The sequence below is a fragment of the Corvus brachyrhynchos genome, unplaced genomic scaffold (genome assembly GCF_000691975.1).
Source record: "Corvus brachyrhynchos isolate BGI_N302 unplaced genomic scaffold, ASM69197v1 scaffold101, whole genome shotgun sequence".
Lineage (NCBI taxonomy): Eukaryota > Metazoa > Chordata > Aves > Passeriformes > Corvidae > Corvus > Corvus brachyrhynchos.
Window position 1 is genome coordinate 6,202,732 of NW_008237239.1, and position 19,143 is coordinate 6,221,874.

General features: G+C 38.1%; 1 long non-coding RNA gene across 1 annotated transcript in view; it reads left to right on the forward strand.

Annotated features, from left to right (window-relative positions):
• Positions 1–16,823, forward strand: part of LOC108445533 — a 19,983-nt gene extending 3,160 nt beyond the window's left edge. The window contains exons 2-3 of the long non-coding RNA XR_001860417.1: positions 263–350; positions 16,686–16,823. This is a non-coding gene — a long non-coding RNA (uncharacterized LOC108445533). The remainder of the gene's footprint in view (positions 1–262; positions 351–16,685) is intronic.
• The last annotated feature ends 2,320 nt before the right edge of the window (positions 16,824–19,143 follow it).

Genomic DNA, 19,143 nt, shown 5'->3' on the forward strand with positions numbered 1-19,143 from the left:
AGATTTATACTAGATTAAAAGGGTTTTTTTGTGATGAGGGCGATGAAACACTGGCACAGGGTGCCCAGGGAGATGGTGGATGCCTCATCCCTGGAAACTTTCAAAGCCAGGTTGGATGGGGCTCTGAGCAACCTGGTCTAGCTGAAGATGTCTTGGATCATTGCGGGGGGGGGGGGGGGGGGGGTGGTGGATTAATAATCTTTAAAAGTCTCTTCTAACCCAAGCTGTTCTATATTCTAATGAAAAATTTCTGAAATTCCAGCTCATCAGTGCTTCTTTTAAAAAAGCAAGAAAACTTTGGGACCGCTCATTATAGATGCCAGACTCTGACAGGAGAATTGTTATAAAAGGTAATAAATACACTGTTCCACTTTATATTTGGCTAATATCTTGATCTGTAAGATTTTTTTGAATTTAAGCGTCCATAACCTTGATTTCTCATTTCTAGAAAATACATATGTTTTACATGTATTTAATTGCTTACTAAAGTAATTGGTGGCACTATTGTATTGCGGTGTCAATGCCACGTTAGATTAAAACATTGATTCAAAATTTGACACATCTGGTATTTCTAAATGTTCAAGTAATTATCTTTATTGCTGCAGAAATAAATATGAAAATTATCTGAGGCAGTACAATTTTGCAGTTTTCTCTTTAATGCTTAGGTGTACTGGAATTATTTTCATGCACAATGCAGTTGAAACAGTATGCTTTTCATTCATTTCAGATGTTGAATAGGAAATCTAAATGGATCAATAACTGATTAACCAAAATCCTGAGAATGCAGTTAAAGGAAACAAAAATCTTTCTGTCAGTAACTTATAATGGCAGCTCACAAATTGCAATTAAGGTACTCTGAAACTCTCTAAGAACTCACTAGTGAAAATAATAAAAACAACCCTGAAAACACTATTTTATTTTGCTGCATGTGGAAGGTCAAAAGATTCAACTGGACAAGATCACAGTGGTGGAAATGTTTGGGTTTATTTTTTCTGGGCTACAGCATGCTTGAGGAATATCCTAGCTTACATTTACCACGTTTGCTTTTTCGCTGTAAACTTTGCTCAGTAGAAATTGTGTGGCTTTGCTGAACTTAGAACTTCTCAGTTAGTAAGGAAAGGAAGGAATTCCTGCAACTTCACGAAGTTTTAATAACATTTTAGGTAGGACTGGCCATTCAGCTTGTTTTGTTTAGTTTTTTTCTCTGCTACATGGGTCAGATAAATTATCAGTCTAACCCAGCCTGTGCCTGCAGCAACAGGTGATGATACTTTGGGAAGGCACAAGAGCTGGGCCACTTTCTGCTGCCCCATCTATTTCTACTCTGCTCTTCACCTACCTCCAGCTATAATGATCATGTCAGAGATGTTGTGGGGTATACAGTGAGGATGGAACAGTAGAAATAACAGACAAAGCTGCCTGGAGTTTATTTGAAACTTTTCTTGCTTTGTAGTACAAAAAATGTTAGTTTTTTAAAACAAGGTGACACAAAACAATCTTTCAGTTGACCCTCACAACCTCTATTACCTCTCACTTCTCCACTTTTTAGCTAAATGTGTTGCTCTTATTTTACAGCAAAAAAAACCCAACTTGGTTAATACTTGCAGAAAACATTCCTCTAAAACAACTTGGGCAAAAGCAATGCAAGAAGAGAAGTACAACATTTAAGTAGTTCAAATTCCTGCCAAAAAAAAAAAAAAAAAAAGAAGAAAAAAAAAGAAAATCTGTGCCAGACATTGAAGCTTGCCGAATTTGTGCCAGGAAGAAAAAGTAAAAATATAGATTTTTAAAATTCCCGCAAAAAAAAAAAAAAAAAAAAGTAGAAAAGAAAAGAAAATCTGTGCCAGACATTGAAGCTTGCCGGATTTGTGCCAGGAAAGTTCTGGAAAGTTCTAGATTTTTGCCTTTGGCCACGACCCCAATCCTCCCTGACAGGCTGAGCAGTCAGGCTTCTGAAGTGCACTGGGACACTGTTCAGAGTCACTGATAGTGATGAGAAGCTTCCCTGGAGGTGGACTCTGGTGACACAGCCAGGGAAGCTGTCTGTCTCCTGTCAGAAGCCTGGCTGCTTGGAATGGAGTGGCAGGACAGCCTGGCCAAGAGGGAGAGAGCAGGGCCCTACGGCCACATCGTTAAAGCTCTACATCTGCTTTGGCTTCAAAAGATGTTTGGAGATTGTGTCCCTACTGGAAATCAGTGGCAGGTTCCCAGGACTTCACAAACTTGTGCCCTAACTAGTGCCAATCAAAGAACAAAGGCAAATACAAACTAGCCCCAAATAGGAAAGCACAGTAGAATATTCTATTTTGTTCAATTTGTTAATTTAAAATTAATGGTTGTCTGCTATTTCTAATGCTTTTGTAACATTAAATAAGCATATTCCATTGAGATGTGACTGAAGGGTGTCCCAATGCCCTTACTGAGCTGCTACTGAACTCAGGAGGTGCTACTATCTCCTGATCATCAAGCAAGGAGAATTTCTCCAAGAAGAAAGTGTCTTCAGAGAACTCATCTGCATCCTCGAGCAGAAACAGGTATCAGCCAGGGCCTAAACCGATCATTATGGTTACTCTTGGTGAAGCAATAATGAGTCTTTGCTAACAGTGTTTAATTCTTCAGTTAGACTGCATAAATTACATCTTCTTTTCTGGTGCAGATTATATACTAAACAGACATCCAGGATTTGTACTCTCACTTTCTCAGTGGAAAGTAGAAATCAACTGTATTCCTCTCTCAAGAAATGTGAGGGGCTGATGAAGAAGTTGTAAAAAGAATGACACCTCTCCATCTGGTGCTTGTGTTTCTATATTTTTACAAAAATTGTTCTATCAAGTGTACAAAAAATTAAGCCCATATTTCAAGTTCCTTTGGCCCTAAGTATGTTTTTTAAGTCTCAGTAAAGTGGAGGTTGACTCTCCATTGTTTATCTTGTACATGCTTAGTAATCTGATACTCACTTGAAATGTGAAACTCATGGGTGGTATTCTTTTATCTCATTTGATAAAATTTTTAGCAAGTTCTGACTTCTGACAGATACTCTATCACAGTGTTTCAAGGGGAAAAAAAATGCAGCAGATAAATTCCAACTTCAGGCCCTCCTCTAGCATCTTCGACAGGTCTGTAAAAACAAACTGATGGATGATGTCACAGGAGCCCTGAAGGGGTTGCACAGTAATGACCACGATCATCAGGCAGAACACTTTCTCATCAATCTCAACCAGGAGAGAAAGGACTGTTATTTTAATGCAGTAGAATCATTTTTAATGGGGTGTATAACGGGGTTCTACGCATATCTTATTTACCAGTAATATATGGGAAGATATAAGGGGAACACTTTCCATTAGTAATATTTTTAAAGACTCCTGTCTAGAGCTTGTTTGTTTATCTGTGCATTTTTTCAATTATTTTGAGCTTTTCCATCCTTTAAGTTGTCTTAAACAGGACTGGTAACTGATAGCTAATTTTCTTGTCACGCAAGGTTGAGACTGGACTAGTTCTATAGAAACAGTTTTGTGCCTTTGAAATTTGTTGGCAAATTTCCTGAGAGGTGATACGTTATCTGATTTGCAAGCAGGGCAAAAATGATGTGGAAATTTCAGAAAGTGTTTATTATATAGAATAAAAACACCAACAATTTTAGAAGTTAGAACTCTTTTTCATTGCTATTTTCTGTGTAATGTGTAACGTAAGTTAATAATAATTTACTTTTTCTTTTTAAATTAGTTATGTAATGCATGGAAATAATAGGAAACATTTGTTGTAGTGGAAATCATCTGCCTGGCTTTTCAAGCAGTGCTGTTTATGTGTGTCTTGTTGCACATCCCTGGCAGAGGTTTGCACACTGAATGATATGCTGATTAGCTCTGTGCCCTCTTACACAAGGTAGTTGGATCTGCAGTTAGTTACATGTGTGTCCTCTGTACCCTCGTGGTGTCCCTGGTTGTACTTGGCATACATTGTTGAATCTTTTCTGGAAGGCTGTGTAATTTCTGAATGCTCAAGTAGTATGACAATATAGTTTTTCTCCTAAAAGAAATGTTTATGTTTAGTCAGTGAGCATTCCTGTGTATTTCCTTCCAAACCAAAGCAGAAATGTACCTCTGCTGTCAGCTGCTCTAAACCTGCCCCTAATCACACAATTTCCAGACCCAGCACTCCCTGTGTACCTGTAACATGGACATACAGGGAACCTTTTATTATCCCTTTAGGCAGCCTGCACAAAGATCAGCTGTGCTGAAGCCCCATGGTATCAGGGTCAGCTCTATCTCCAGAAGACATTACACTCCAAAAAAGGCAAAGAGACACAACTCCTCCCTTTCTGAATGAAAACGCTGGTGTGCCTCTTTCGGTGTCATTGCTTTGCAATCTCTCATCTTACATAGGCATGGCTGGCTTTCTGCTTCATTTCTTTTTTTAATTGAATGCATTTAAAGCAGCCTACCTTGGTTTTTTCAGGACTTTAGTAATAAGTAATCTTGCTTCTTGAAGAGTGGACTTGCAGGAACAAATACGCCATATCTTCTTGGAATTTGAAGCTTCTGTGTGATGCCTGGCTGCTGGAAAGTATATATTCTTGATGAGCTAATTTTTTAGATGAGGTGGGGCTTTGTACCCTGACTGAGGCTGTAGTCAGTGGCTGGAGGATTGCAAAAAGGGTTTATTAATTTCTCTCTGTTATCTAGAATTTGCCTGTTCTTGCAATCAAACAGATGAGTAAAATAGAGATGTGGAGAATACAGATCATGAATGGATATTTTGTTCTGACCAGTAATCTAATGGCAGACTGTCATGAGTCTTCACTGACTCTATTTACAACTGCCTGCAATTGAGACAGATCTTTTATTAGTTAGATAAAAGATGAATTTTTCATTAATTATTCAGTGATGTCTAGCTGAACTGGAATGTGTCCAATGGGTACCTGGAAGTGCCCCTTCCTTACACTTATGATACCATGAGTTGAATGAATTCAGCAGTTGGGTCCAAGGAGGGTGTGGTATATATCCATTCTCCTCTAAAAAGTATATTGTTGACAGCCTGCTGTTCTCTGTATTCTTCCTGTGCACTGGACTGAGATTTTTTCATTTCATGCATCATCATTCACAGCTTGCTGGAGTAATTCCATGAAGTCAGTACATATCCCTCATACACACAAACAGAAGAGGGAACAATATATTTTTGCTGTTGTTTTTGAAAGCTGGGCACATTTGCATAGATTTAATTTTCCTTTTCACCTGCTAGTGAAGTCTATTTGATGGGAAGGAAGAACAACCTCTAGTTATTTTAAGCTCTTTGTAAGCTTGAAGTCCATTACTAGTTTGTTAGAGAGTTTGGTTTTCTTTATGGTTTTTATCACTTCAGTTAATATGGAAAACAAACTTGATTTAAAAGAAGAGGTACTGTGTAGTCTAGCTGAAATCACCTTGATAGTGTTTCACCCCTAAGAGGAAATTAAATTATAACTTGTGAAGTAAATGGCTTTGGTAAATGTCTTTGCTAGGTGTGCATAAGGACTTACAGACCCATTTTCTGCAATGTAGCCTTTTCTACTGATTCATGAGGATCAGCAAGAAACTGGTTCTTTGCTCTAAGAGTTTCTGATTGAATCCTTAGCTAATGAGGAGAGAGTATCACAGATGTGGGGCAGGAAACTGCTGTTCTGTGGGTTTGACCTTAGCATGCCTTTTGCTACCTAGTATTGTTTAAAACATCAAAATTACCTTAGACTGTAAGAATGGGCCGAAATCAAGCTGGCTTTTTGTATCTTTGTGGTGGGAAGTGCAATATCTTTTTCCTTTAGTCAAGGTGTGCAGCATGCTGCTCGTGCTGCTCATGCTCCAGGCTGTAGCTGGAAACCTTTGGCAGCAGTGTCAAACTGAGGATCTCCCACTGCTGATTTTCCTTTCTGTCCCTTTCTCGATCTCTGACTGCTGGTTCATGGCTTTGTGATATCCCATCAGTTGTGGAGTCGTACAGAGAGAAGGGCATGAATGAAGAAATAGCATCCTGTGGTAGGGATGGCAGATGGAAAAGTCACTCCTTGAACTGCCTGTATCACTGCAAGCGTCTGAAACCTCAGCACCACTGGGTGGAAGATGTGGGGATATAATGACCAGGGTATCAATGGCAGAGAAGGGGGATATATTGATTGCTGTCATATGCTATATCTGCACAGGGATACCCAACCGTTTCTGTAAAAGATAGCTGAAAACTCTCATGAATCTTGTCCAGAATACAAAGTGTTAGGGTTGAACTGAGACTGAACTGCATGGTCTGGAGACTGATAAAATAAACATGTGATTTAGGTGCTGATTAAAAATGTATGTGTTTATGAGGGAAAACAGCAGGGAGTTCTGAGGCAGATAGAGTAATGGGGAATTGACAGCATCAGTGCCATGTTTCAAAACAAGATGGAAAAGAAGGGGCTGTTTTGAGCCTTACTGCTGACTGTGAGAGACACAGTATTAGGAAAAATCTTGCTGATTTGAGTTTTTCTTTGTTTCAGGAAAATTACCTCATATATTCTTTATTATTAAAGACAACTGCATCAAATTTATGTGAGGTTGGTCTTTCTTATTGGTCAATTGAAAAAGTGTTTGGATTTTGATTTCATTTTTTTCATCTGTTTTCAAAATTTGGATGTTATTTTTTTAGAAAAATGAAATTTATGTTATAAATTCACATTTCCTGGTTAAACATGATTCAGCACTTAATATTGCTCACTTAGGATAGGTATGATTACCTATGGCAACTGAGCCCTGGTTTCTAGAAGTCATATTATTCCTGTAGAATTGTTTTTTAGTTAGTTGATTGGTTGGGTTTAAAATTATTGATCTGTGGCTTTGAAACTGCATCCAAAAGCATAATCTATGGTCTAAAGTAATCTATGTTATTTCATGTTTATATCTCCATAGATTTCAAGGGAATGATTAATAAGTATAATAATATCTCAATAACATCTAATAATATATAATTAACATTTTAATATGATATCTATAATAATAGCTCCTAGTTTGAGCAAACATCTACTGTATGTGCATCCAGCTCATGCTCTGAGGATGTCTAAGTGTCTGGATGGTAAAGGGGGGTTAAAGGCCACATGGCAGCTCACAGTGATGCAAACTTTTGATAGAGCTTCTAAGCCAAGACTGAATTCTGCTTTGCACTGTGTGGAAAGTACAAGCACTGCTCGAAATTGCTCTTTGTGAATCAGCCTCAGTCTGTGTGTGCTGTGCAGTGGCTGAGGTGATGTGCAGTCACTGCTGTACCTGTGCAGGTGTGACCTCTGCATGGCCTTTGTCTTCCACATCACAGGGAAAGTCATCATTGTAATCAAGGCACTTTGGTGTGCTTCAAACTTTTAGAAATAATATATATTTAGCTCTCTTGATATCCTGACAGAAAAGACAATTTCTAGGTTTTTAACTGTAAAGTTTTGTTTCAGCCTTTTTTCTAAACTCAGCTTAAAGGGAAATGTGAATGCATACTCTTGTTGATGTTTCTGACTGTATCTATATTGTGTGTTAACATTCTTTCCTTTATCAAAGGAAAGAAATTAAATCCTTTTCTTCCAACTTCAGCAATACTGCTTGAATAATGTGCCAAGTACAGATTGGACTCTGCTCCCTTCAGCAGCACAGCACTGCAAGCAATGATCATGTACTGTTTTGAATGCTTTCTAAGTAGCTCAGTGTTTCCTGATACCAAATAGTTTGATAAAGTGTTAAAGAGAACCAAGAGTAGGGACCAAGAATATCCCAGGGATTGCAGGCTGAGCCTTTCCTCAGCACTAACAATTCCCTCACTAGCTGCCCTTTTTAAAAGAAACTCCAGCCCTTGGGAGTGTGTGGCAGGGTACTGCCAGTGAGGATGAGGGGCCCAGCCGAGGGGCTCCATGCTGAGGCAGTGTTGTGGGAAGAGGCAGGAGTGTGTGGCCGTTCAAAGTAACAACATATCAAGATAAGATAGACCCTGGAAATGCTGGTTCTCATACTTTTTCCTGCTAATGCTAGTTTGCCTATGTGGCCAGTACTGACGGAGAAGTTAAACCTTAGGTGTTAGTTCTTCCTTTCTTTTTTCTCTTTTGTGAGGTAATTTAATCTATGGTGTGGACAGTTTGAGGCAAAATGAAAATGTGGGACCTGGGATCTTGCTTGGGAAACCAAGCTGCAGTGCTACCCCTTGTGTGCCTGGGAGCAGCCTCCCAGACCATCACTCTCGAGAGCATTGGGCAGGACCAGGATCCTGATTTCTGAGACATGAAACCAACTAAAAATCTGCCAGGGAAGTCATGACAACTACTTTCCTAAAGGTTGCAAATGGATAGAAGTGTTGCTTGCTGTCTTTATTTTTATCTAAGCCACCATATTTTAGGTCAAGAATACTTGCCAGAGACTTGCAACGTTGTGAAATGAAATATGCCTTGCCTCTGCTTCCTCTGATGATGAGCTACTTCCATAAAAATCCTATACCATGGCTGGAAACTATTTAAACTTATCCTGTAGCAGAAAGATCTTTTTCTTAGTGGTAGTTGAAAGCTTATAAAAATTACACTAATAAAATACGATTTTAAAAGCTTGATCTTGCATTTGACAAGTTCAAACTAGCATGCCAAATTAGTCCATAATACTAAATCTTATTTTGTTTTCTGAGTTTCAATTCACTTAAAATTCATGACACAATTTGGTTTTTATTTTCAATGGGAAAAAAAGAGATGAGAGTGAAATATTTGTGTAACATTTTTGAACACTGAAAAGATATCATTAGTTCTACTTTCAAGGATGATCAGTTTATGTTAGTAGGGATAGGACTGAGCTCAAGGAAAAGAAACCAAGTACTTTCTAGTGAGAAATTACCCCTCTCTGAATGTTCCTTCTCTTTTTTTGGACAGTTTTTTCCAAGTGTGAGAAAGAATAAAATATTCAATCATCATTTAATACTTTCAGAGGAATGCAGAACAGTAAAAATTTGTACCTGAACTGCAAGCATTTTTGCAAGTCCTGTATAATAGAAATAATTTAGTAACAGTTCATGCTCAGTTATAATGAGACACGCACACAAACCAAGGTAGATTGAAACTCAAAGTCCAAATTCTGATCTTAATTAATACCAGCATAAATCTACAGTAAATTCACTGAACCCAATATTACAGCAGGATCACTGAAAATAGATTGGGGTGTCAATGTACCACAAAATACTGTGCTCTTCTCGCTCATTTAACACAACTCCATTTGTATAATAGTGTAAAGCTAATTGTCCAGCCCTAAGTTAGCCCATTATATTGGTCTGTAGCTCTTAATTAACAGAACAGTCTTTTGAGTAATTTGGAAGTACACTGTATTTTAAGTTCACAAGGAATTTAAGATGTATTAAATTAGAGATAACATCGCACATAAGTCATTAGAGGGACAACTTAATTCCATATCCTAAATACTTGATTTAGCAGCACAGTTCATCGTTGCCAGCTACATAAGCAGCTCTCATGCATGAAGAGACAGCTGCAACACTTCTTCCCCCCAGCTGCAAGGGCAACTCTTTCAGGAAGGGCCTGGAGGCTGCCTGGGCCATTGCCAGCCAGGCTGCTCTGGATTAAAATATAGAAAATTATCTCCTCTGTCCTACCTCTCCAAAGGCAGCTTGTGCTCTCAGATTAAAATCTGACAAATCATCTGAGTGTCAGAAAAAGCAGCAGAAATAGAGAGTAATTATGTCACATTTTTAAAATTCAGTTGGCATATTTTATGGTTAAGAGCATCTCACAATTAACTGTCTTTGCAGAGTCGTAACAGTGAAGCTTTCAAAATCATAGTAAGACAGTATTACTTGCATGAAAATTCCTTGTTTAAAGGTTTTTTACAGTGTTACCAGCGTTTTTCAACACTCAGTGGTAATAAGGCACCTCGTTATCACAATGACAGCAATGCTATTGTGTTCAGAATATGTGATAAATGACTGTCACATCTTATGAAAAAGAAGGCTTTTGTATCACTTTAACCTATCATTAGGATACAAGACATACCATGATTCTTACTTTCATTATGGTAATCTAACAACCATCTAGAGACCCAGAAACTGCCGTGTCAGATATATCTTAGCACCTGATGCAGTGATGAGAAGACAGCAGGTCTGCATGGCATTTCTTGCATTGAAGGGGTGAACTCTTGCCCCAAAGTCTGGACATCACCAGTTCTGACCAGTCTTTTGTGATTTTGAACAGCATATCTTTCAAGCCACTGTAGAGTTTTATTGGAGAAACTTTTAAAAGACCTACTTGGAAGTTTGAAGTTGCTCTAGTTGTTAGGAAGAGGGATGGCACATTTCAACAATAATTTCATGGCAAAAGGGAATTTAAGTTTTCCTCTCCGGTAAATTTTCAATGGAAACCAAGTTGATGCAAAGACATTTTGTAGATCTTCCCCCCACTTCTTGTAATTTGTGTTCTTGAACAGAAAATAGAATCTGAACACAGATCTGACATTTAAACTGAAATTCACCTCTTTTCCTCCTTTCTTTTCCCAGGAGACATGGGAAAATCAAAACGAAAATTTTTTAACTTGCTTTCACTGGTTTCCCAATACAAGAATGTACATCTTCAAAAGGATTATTCTGTTAAAAATGTATAATGTACCTCAGGAAGGGTGGAGATCTCCTTCAGTCATGGCTACAGCCAGGGAGACCATGGGCACAGGACCACCAGAGATGGGACAAGTCCCAGTCAGCTCTGCCCAATGCAAAGCCCAGAGAGCTCCTGGGGCTCTGCTCTCCAGGACAATGCAAACCTATGGCCTTCTGCTGGCAATGACACAAGTCATATGGACAAGGCCACACCAGTCATATTTATGCTGGATGTGAGAGAACTACTGGCATTAGCAAGTTAAAAATTAAAAAGGAGCTGTCCTGTCTGGCAGCCTGAGAACCGGAGTACTCCCTTCAACCACTCTTACCTCGGATCCAGTGTTAAAGGACTAAGTATAACATACTCTGTTTGGATGCATTCCTTTAGGACCACTCAGCTTCAGAGAAGATTTAATATGTTTTGTGGCTAAAGCAGGAGACTCTCAGTAGGTATTTTTTCATGCTTGCTGTGGCAGAGTCTCTGTGGAAGAAGGCATTAATGTATTTTGTCCTTCTCCTACTTTTCTGTAATCACCCAGGCAAAACTACAAGAACAAACCAATCCTGTGTATGACAACAAATGCATTTCAGGATATGGAAACAATTTCACATTTACTTGTCATCTGCTTTTTCAGTTCAGCAGAAAAATCTGAATCTCCCTCACCCAAGCTATGCTAGATGACAGAAAGATATTTACTATTGTATTTTCTTAGAAAAACAGAGGAAATGAGTTCTCATGCTCCTATTTCCTGCATGGATGTTCTGTTAGATTTAGAGCTGTCACCTGGAAAAAGTCAAGCAAAAGGCAGACTGAACTTCCTTCAGTTTTTTAAAAGAATAGAAGTGAGTAGGCATCTTGTTTTAGAGGAAATGTGGATATGAGCTAAGAGATGCTTCCTCTTCAGGGGTAGGACACTTGGTATCACTCTGTCTTTATTTGCTGAGGAAAATAGTGTTTAGGCAGCTCAGCATCTGCAGGGCAATCAAAAGTGAATTCTGCCATGTTCTTACATTGCTCTCTGCTGAGAACCTCAGTACCATGTTCAGGGCTCCCGATTTTTTTTACATATCTTTATTTAATTCTTTGTTTTATAGGCATTTTATTACATCTAATGCTTAACTTCTTTGTCCCTTCCTCCAATCAGGGGACAAAAAAGAATGCATTTTTACTATAGAGGGTGCATGCATCAGATGTAAAGCATTCAGATAGTTTGATAAAATCACCATTATGGAGGAAGATGAATGTTTCTTAGAAATAATAACCTGAGCCTGATGTTGTGGAACAGTTAGAACTAACAATATCGGTTTTGAAAAGGTATGTTGGTGTTCAGTCTGAAGTCCAGTTTGGACTGAGAAAGATAAGAAAATTGTTCTGGCAAATGTGGTGGATACAGAAAGGTGTGGTGCTTCTGGCTGAAATAATCCTTCAGGAACTTAATCTTGCAGTGCTGGTAGCACTGGCATTTGGTATGCTACAGCTGCAGCAGCATGCCCAGAAAATTTAAATTCAGTGTGACAGTTCGTAAGGTGGCATTAAACAGAAATTAGCAATTTTTAAAAGTGTTTTCCGGAGTTTTATCAAAGGAATAGTGTCGCTGTTGTGTGCAGGACGGCGTGAAGAACGACACGGATTCAGGATCGGGTTCAAAGGCCAGCAATGGCTCCATTTAATTGTATAATTCAGCTTATATAGCTTTGTTTGCAAGGGTGGCATGACACCATGGGGTGCTTGACCATCCACCTCTCAGAGGGATTGGCTGAACAGCATAACACCCATTTCCAAAATATTTTTCCCAGTGTGGAAAACAAAGACACAAACAGCCTGCACCTGTGAGATATTTTACAAAACCTCAAACCGTTTTCCCAGCTGGTTAGCGTGAGAAGGGAGACTTTCACAGGCGGCTGTAAAAACAGGAGAATTCCTCTGCCACCTCTCTTAGCATCTACAGAGTAGAAGATGCATAGGACAATGAGTCAAGTTTCAGGAAGTGTGTTCCAAATAGACTTTTGGAAATATGATTGTTTTGATTCATGTGGGAATTGCAAATAAGAACTACTGGAGCAAGAGGCTCACTAACAATCTGAAACCAAAGTATTGTTTTTCACTCCAAATATTCAGCACACTAAGTTTACTCTTATAGTAGTATCATATTGTAAATTTTGAAAATTAATTTCCAAAAATGTGCTCTCTTACCATTATATAAAAATAGCATTTTTGTTTCATGAAGGACTATAAAGATCTATACAAACAGAGGATTTTAAAGTGCTAATTAAGTGTATTTTTCACTTTTAGCAGATTGATGGATTTTTTAAAAATCAGGCTAGTCATATCCCTGAAACCTAGATTATGTCATTTTGCTTTATAAGTTATATATTAAATCTCCTTTATGTTGTTTTTAAATAGAGTAGAAATAAAAAACAGTCTAATGAGTACTAATTTTTCAGTTTATTCAGTCCCTGGTTCTCTTTGTTGCTTCTAGTGTGCTAATGCTTGTGTTCCCTTTTGTGAATTTTTTTAGTTAACCTTTGTTTACACTCAATCTTTTTTAGATGCAGTTCGATGAAGGTTAAAAGTATTTGACATCTATCTGTAAAATGAAGAGGGGGAAAATGTGGCTATTTTTATTTTGTTTTACTTTGTTGGTTTTTTTTTTCCTCTGGAAATGTCTCCAGAAATACTTTTTTTTCTCTTTAGTTCAGTATTATATCAAATGGTATCATCTCAAATAGATGTTTATATAGTATGTTCTAGTCTTGTATAGGCAGAAGAATTAATCAAAGTACATTTTTGGACATTGTTACTTAGGAAACACATTGTCAATAAATAAATACTTTTAAACATGCAAAACCCTTCATAGCCCTTGTTCAGAGACATGCTGTGTTTCCTGGAGAACAATGATATTGAAGGAACTAGCAAGCTATTTTGGAGGACACTGAAAGCTTTTAGTGCCACCTCAATGAGAAGGTTTTATGCTCTTTTCCTTTGCTGCAGACACACAAAGATGGAAATGATTCAATTTGCCTTCTGGGTCATTTTAGACACTCATGGGCAGTGTTTGTTTAAAGAAATCCCTAATTTGTTGGGTTTTTTGCATAGGGTACAATAATCAGTCCATATCAGAAGTCCCTTCTGCAGACTCCCCTGTAGCAGTTATTTATCCTGGGGGCAGCTGAGAGTTCACTCTTGTCTCCAGCTGGTCTATTCCCACCCATGTAGGTGACTACTGGGGAGTTTCTGGATGATCCAGAAAACTAAGTATGCACCCAGGCACTGCTTTGTCATCCAGTTATGCAAGTCTAACAAAAGGACTTACAAATTCCATAGCTTTTACCCCAGTGGGAAAATTGTTCTCATTTGTCACGGTTAAAAACCAAGCATAAGTGCAAAATCAGTTGCCTGCTAAAGTCCATGGATGTACTTTTGCAGTAACAGAGGATGGATACATTAGAAGAGATTGTTTTCCCATTATTTCAAAGTGAGGTTTTAATCTAAGTTAAGAAGGTTCTTCAGATCCAAAGGTTATATGGGCTCATCGTGATTTGCTTGTACTTTAAAAAGATGCACATTGGTAGTTGATGTGCTAGTCGAGTACTTGCAGTTCTTAACTTCTCCCATCTGTGATCAAGATGACCTTGGTTCTTACCCTTTCCAAATAAAATGTACGGTTCTTTTGCTGAGATTTCTCTTGGCAAAATGTGTGACCATAAAGTAGTTCAGCATTTTTGCTGAATGATAATCTACTTGGAGACACTAGAGAGCTGAGGGAAATTGAGTCCTCAAGTGTTATACTCATGTGTGAATCCAAGGCTGAATTTCTGCTTTCAGTGTCTTGACTTTACAAGTGCAGGCACCCTCAAATGAACTGCTGCTTGTTTTATAAGTGAGAGTAATTATTGCACTTATAAGTAAATTTGTGATTTGTCACTCTTAAGTGCTAACATTTTTAATTACATTAATTTGATTACATTAAATTATAGGCAAATTAATTACATTACAGTATTTAATGTACTTTTCTGACTTGGGGTGTTCTCAAGTAATTGCAAAGACAATTACTTCATTTTCATGATTTTTTTAATGTTTTTGTAGCCGCTTTCCATTTAGAAATTAAATGGAAAGGGGATATAAATTTAAATGGGGAGAAAAATGCTTAAAATACTTCAGAGAGTAGTTAGAAAAATCTCAAATCTTACTTGCTCCTCAAGACTCCTGTGAAATCCTATCTCAAGAAAGATATCATAAAAAAAACCCAAACCAACTTAGAGATGGTAACAAAATTACCTTCTTTATTGCTTTAGGCAGTTAGTGAAACTTCTTGAAAAGTCTTCAAAAGTAAGCCAATAAGATAACAATAATAATAATAATTAAATTTCCTTATATCTCTTAATATTAAAGCATTTCTTATAATAACAAGCATCTAGTGATATAAATGATAGGTACAGCCCCTAACGGCCAGATCCAGAAGAAAATGATCCTATATCTGAAGTCAGCTTATTTTATTGCAGAACTTAAGAAAAGTTGCAATCTGCTTTCTGTGCTGGGGTTTGTGAAAATGAGCTAATTTTGTTAAGGGCGTTGTTCCCTAATGACTGCTTAATTGAGTTAATGCTAAATGCTGTAATAAGACCTGGGGTTTGTATCTTCTGATGTAACTGTTTCATCCATGTTGGTAACTACACCTTCTTGCCATGTCGGGGAACAAAGAGGTGCATCAAACTATACCAAAGGGAGAAATAGTGACAAATATTTTTGTGTAAAATCTGGCTTTGTAATATTTGCTGGAATGTTTACCTAGAATGTCTTCAATTGTTTCTGCTCTAAGGTCAAAATTTTTCAAAAGAAATTTTATATAATGTTAAATTTAAAAAGAGAGACTTAAAGACATTTAGCTTCTTCGTGTTGAGTTTTTAGAATGCTGTCTTGGGTATTTGAGCACTGCCATGGTATTGCAAGTGGAAAGGCTCTCTTCAGATGAACTGCAGTGATCCCTTTCAGGGTCCTAACACAGACCAGTGGTTTAAATCATGGGAAATAAATTAGGGAAATAAAGCTAATAAAAGTTTTATTAGTTGTAATAAAACTGCCAATGCAGTTTAGATATGGTTTGGTCCCAGCCAGTAGTACTTTTTATAGCTGGGTTGCCAGACCCTGCCTTGACTGCTCCTCCTTGCTGGGCTCGGAATGTAGCTCAGGGAGACCTCATTCGAAAGTGTCAGTGGTGCTGCCTCTGTACTGAAATCTGCCAGCATTGCCAATCCAGACCTCTCTTCATGGCATGGGTAAGAAACATGTCCAGGAGATGATTTCCAGTTTGATCTAAAAATTTATTTAGAGTAACATGAGCTGCAGCTGCCTGAAAGCTTAACTACTTAATTTATGGCTCCTAGACAGTTTTTTATTCAACATGTTAGTAATTGTTAAGATATATTTTATCTTCAGCACTAATTGCAGTTTTTTAAAGAATAATAACAAACATGCTCTAACACAACTAAACAACACAACTAAAACACAATTAACCACAACTAAAAATCTTTATCTTAATATAGACCTAGAATAAGCTCTTCCTGATTAATTTTGAATAGTTTGCCAAATAAAAATGAACTGTTCAAAGATATTTCTGAAAAATAGTGCATTTTGCTTTCTTTTTCCTATTTCTCAATCACTGCAGCTCAACAGCTTCATCTCTGAGTCAGGTTGCCTTCTCAGCTGCATCCTTTAAAAAGTACTAGTTTCTTCCACTAGGAGAATATGAAAATGATCAATGCAATGATGTTGATGTGTTGTGGCAGTGTTCCTAAGTTGAAGTCTTTTGGGGTTTTGGCTGTAATGTTTTGGCATACACACTTCTGTTGAAAATCTGGTGCCTGATTAAAAAAACAACAACAAAAAAAAGTTGAACCCAGGTTTTGAAACAACAAATATTACACCTTCACAGAAACAACTGGGAACATTTTAAACTCTGTTTAATACATTTTAACTGAGCTATTTGAAAATATGCATGAATGTAACTGTTCTGCTGTGTCCTGCATAGCTCTCTTCCAACACTTGTTGAATGCTTTTTTTTTTTTATTCCTAGTGGGAGAAAAAGTGTACTGGAACCTGTTAAAATGTGCAAAAGATGCTCATTGGGAAAACAGACCTTTGGCTTCCCTTAGCAACAGCACGGGATTATGGATTCGGAAAGGCAGTAATTGTCAAGTGTAAGATACATGTTGGTCTGGTGAGTACAGGTGCATATAAAATGGCTAAGAAACAGCTACACAGTGCTTAGATAGGGACAGGAGTATACAGAATATTTCTTTCATACAAGAGGTAGAGCAATTGAATTAGTTTGCAAAAGCTTGTTTTAGTTCTGAAATCTACTCCATGAGAAATGTAAAGGCAAAACCTTTATTAATTACTTCAAAGGGAAGATGCTTGAAATTATTGTGGTTTTTAAATTGCATTTTATGTAGTCAGTTTCCTTCAGGATTTTTATATCTTTCAAAAAATTTCAATATTTTTTAGTTCTTTTATTCCAGTTTTATAGAGAGAAGATAACCATGAGCCCATTCTGTTCCAACTAAGTTATATTTACAGGGGACAAGTAGCAAGTGTCCCTGCTGAGCCATGATTTACAAGGTAAATAGCAAATGCCAAAGATTAAGTGATGGTTTTCCCTTGTTTGGTGCTTAAGGGAAGAAATAGGGTTACTTCTCTGTTTAACTTGGGCTAAGTAATGCCACTCTTACAGTGTATCATTCTGTGCAGTGCTTCAGTTCTTCAAGATGGGCATCTTGGGAACTGAACATGTCAGGAATCAATGTTTTAAGCATGATGCCCTTTCTAGTTGAGGGAAATAACTTTTTTTCTGTCCTCTTCTTACTTCAGACTGCAGATTTTAAAATTCCTCAACAAGAAAAACAACTTGAGAGGTGAGGGAAGGTTCCTACTAAAAATCTTTCCAGCCTGGCTGTGATCAACCTGGCTGATCATATAAAATACAACTTCATGTTACATGTTGATTGTTGCAATATATAAAGTGTATGTTAACACAAAGGTAATAATACTGAATTTTATCTGTGGGTGAATTATGCAGACACCAAACATAGCAGACTTCCTGAAGTAAAATTCCTTAAACACAGTGAATTGTCAAGTTTGCTCTATAAAGAAAGCTGCTGACATGGAACTAAGAAAACCAGAATAATTCTGGGCACATTCCATGTGCAGAAAAACCCCAATATGCTGAGCCAGACTGCATGCTTTCATTGCTGTCCTTTGGATAACAAAAGCACTGCTTCACCAGCTCGGAGCAATGTACAAACAGGATTATTACTTTAGGAACACTTCACTTTCATATGCTAAGGGAATAAGAATCTACTGTGAATTTTCAGCAGCAGCAAGAGACAGAAATTGAGCAGTGAGAGCTTTAAATTAGGGGGCTGGAAACCCAGCCCACAGATGAGGTGGGGTTTAAAAGGAAAGCGGGCACAAGGCATGGTTAGAGCTATGGCATCACTGGAGTTACAAAACCAGAATAGATATCATGTAACTGAGCATTCTGTTGGACAACTTCAGGGCACTTAAGAAAGTCGGGAAAGATGAGAAAGTGGGTTGTGCTGTAGAAGTGGAGGGATCAGGTTATAATGTTGAGAGCTTGTAGGAGGAGTCATAGAATGGTGTGGGTTAGAATGGACCTTAAAGGCCCCCTCATGGGCTGGGATGCCACCACCTAGATCAGCATGCCGAGGTCACCATCCAGCCTGGCCCTCAACACTTCTAGGGATGGGGCATCCACAGCTTCTCTGGGAAACCCCCACTAGTTCCCTTTAAATACTGGAAGACTGCAATGAGGTCTCTCCAGAGTCTTCCCTTCCCCAGGCTGAACAACCTCAGCTCTTTCAGCCTGTCTTCACAGGAGATGGTGCTTCAGCCCTGTAATTGTCTTTGCGGCCTCCTCTGGACCCACTCCAACATGTCCAGGTCCTTCTTGCTCTGAGGACTCCAGACCTGGATGCAGTGCTCCAGGTGGGCTCTCACAAGAGCAGAGCAGAGGGGGAGAATTCCTTCCCTTGACCTCCTGGTTGCTCCTCTTTGGATGCAGCCCAGGATGCTGTTAGCAGTCTGGGCTCAGAGCATGCACTGTTGGCTCATGCCCAGTTCTTAGTCCACAAGGGCGGGAATTATAAATCAGGAAGAGGTTTGGAACAAATATTCCTTCAAATTGAAGGCAATTGGGCATTTTTCAGTTAATGGTGTCATGCTGACTTGCTTGTGAACAAAGTGGAGCATGTTGCCTTATTTTTGAGACTTATTGACTCTTGTGACTTGCAGGTGTTTGTTACCATCTAGTGGGAATTGAATCTCCAGGTGCTGTACCATCTGTTTGGGAAAAAGTGCCCTGTACCTGACTTTCAATTTTGTAAATTAAAAGTAATACTTAATATTTGGGGATTATTTAGAAAAGCAAACATGTTCATAAATACCAATGAATATCTCTCCTCTCTAGTAAGGAGGCTTTTTTATTTCGTTTAATTTGAAAATTACACTGGAAT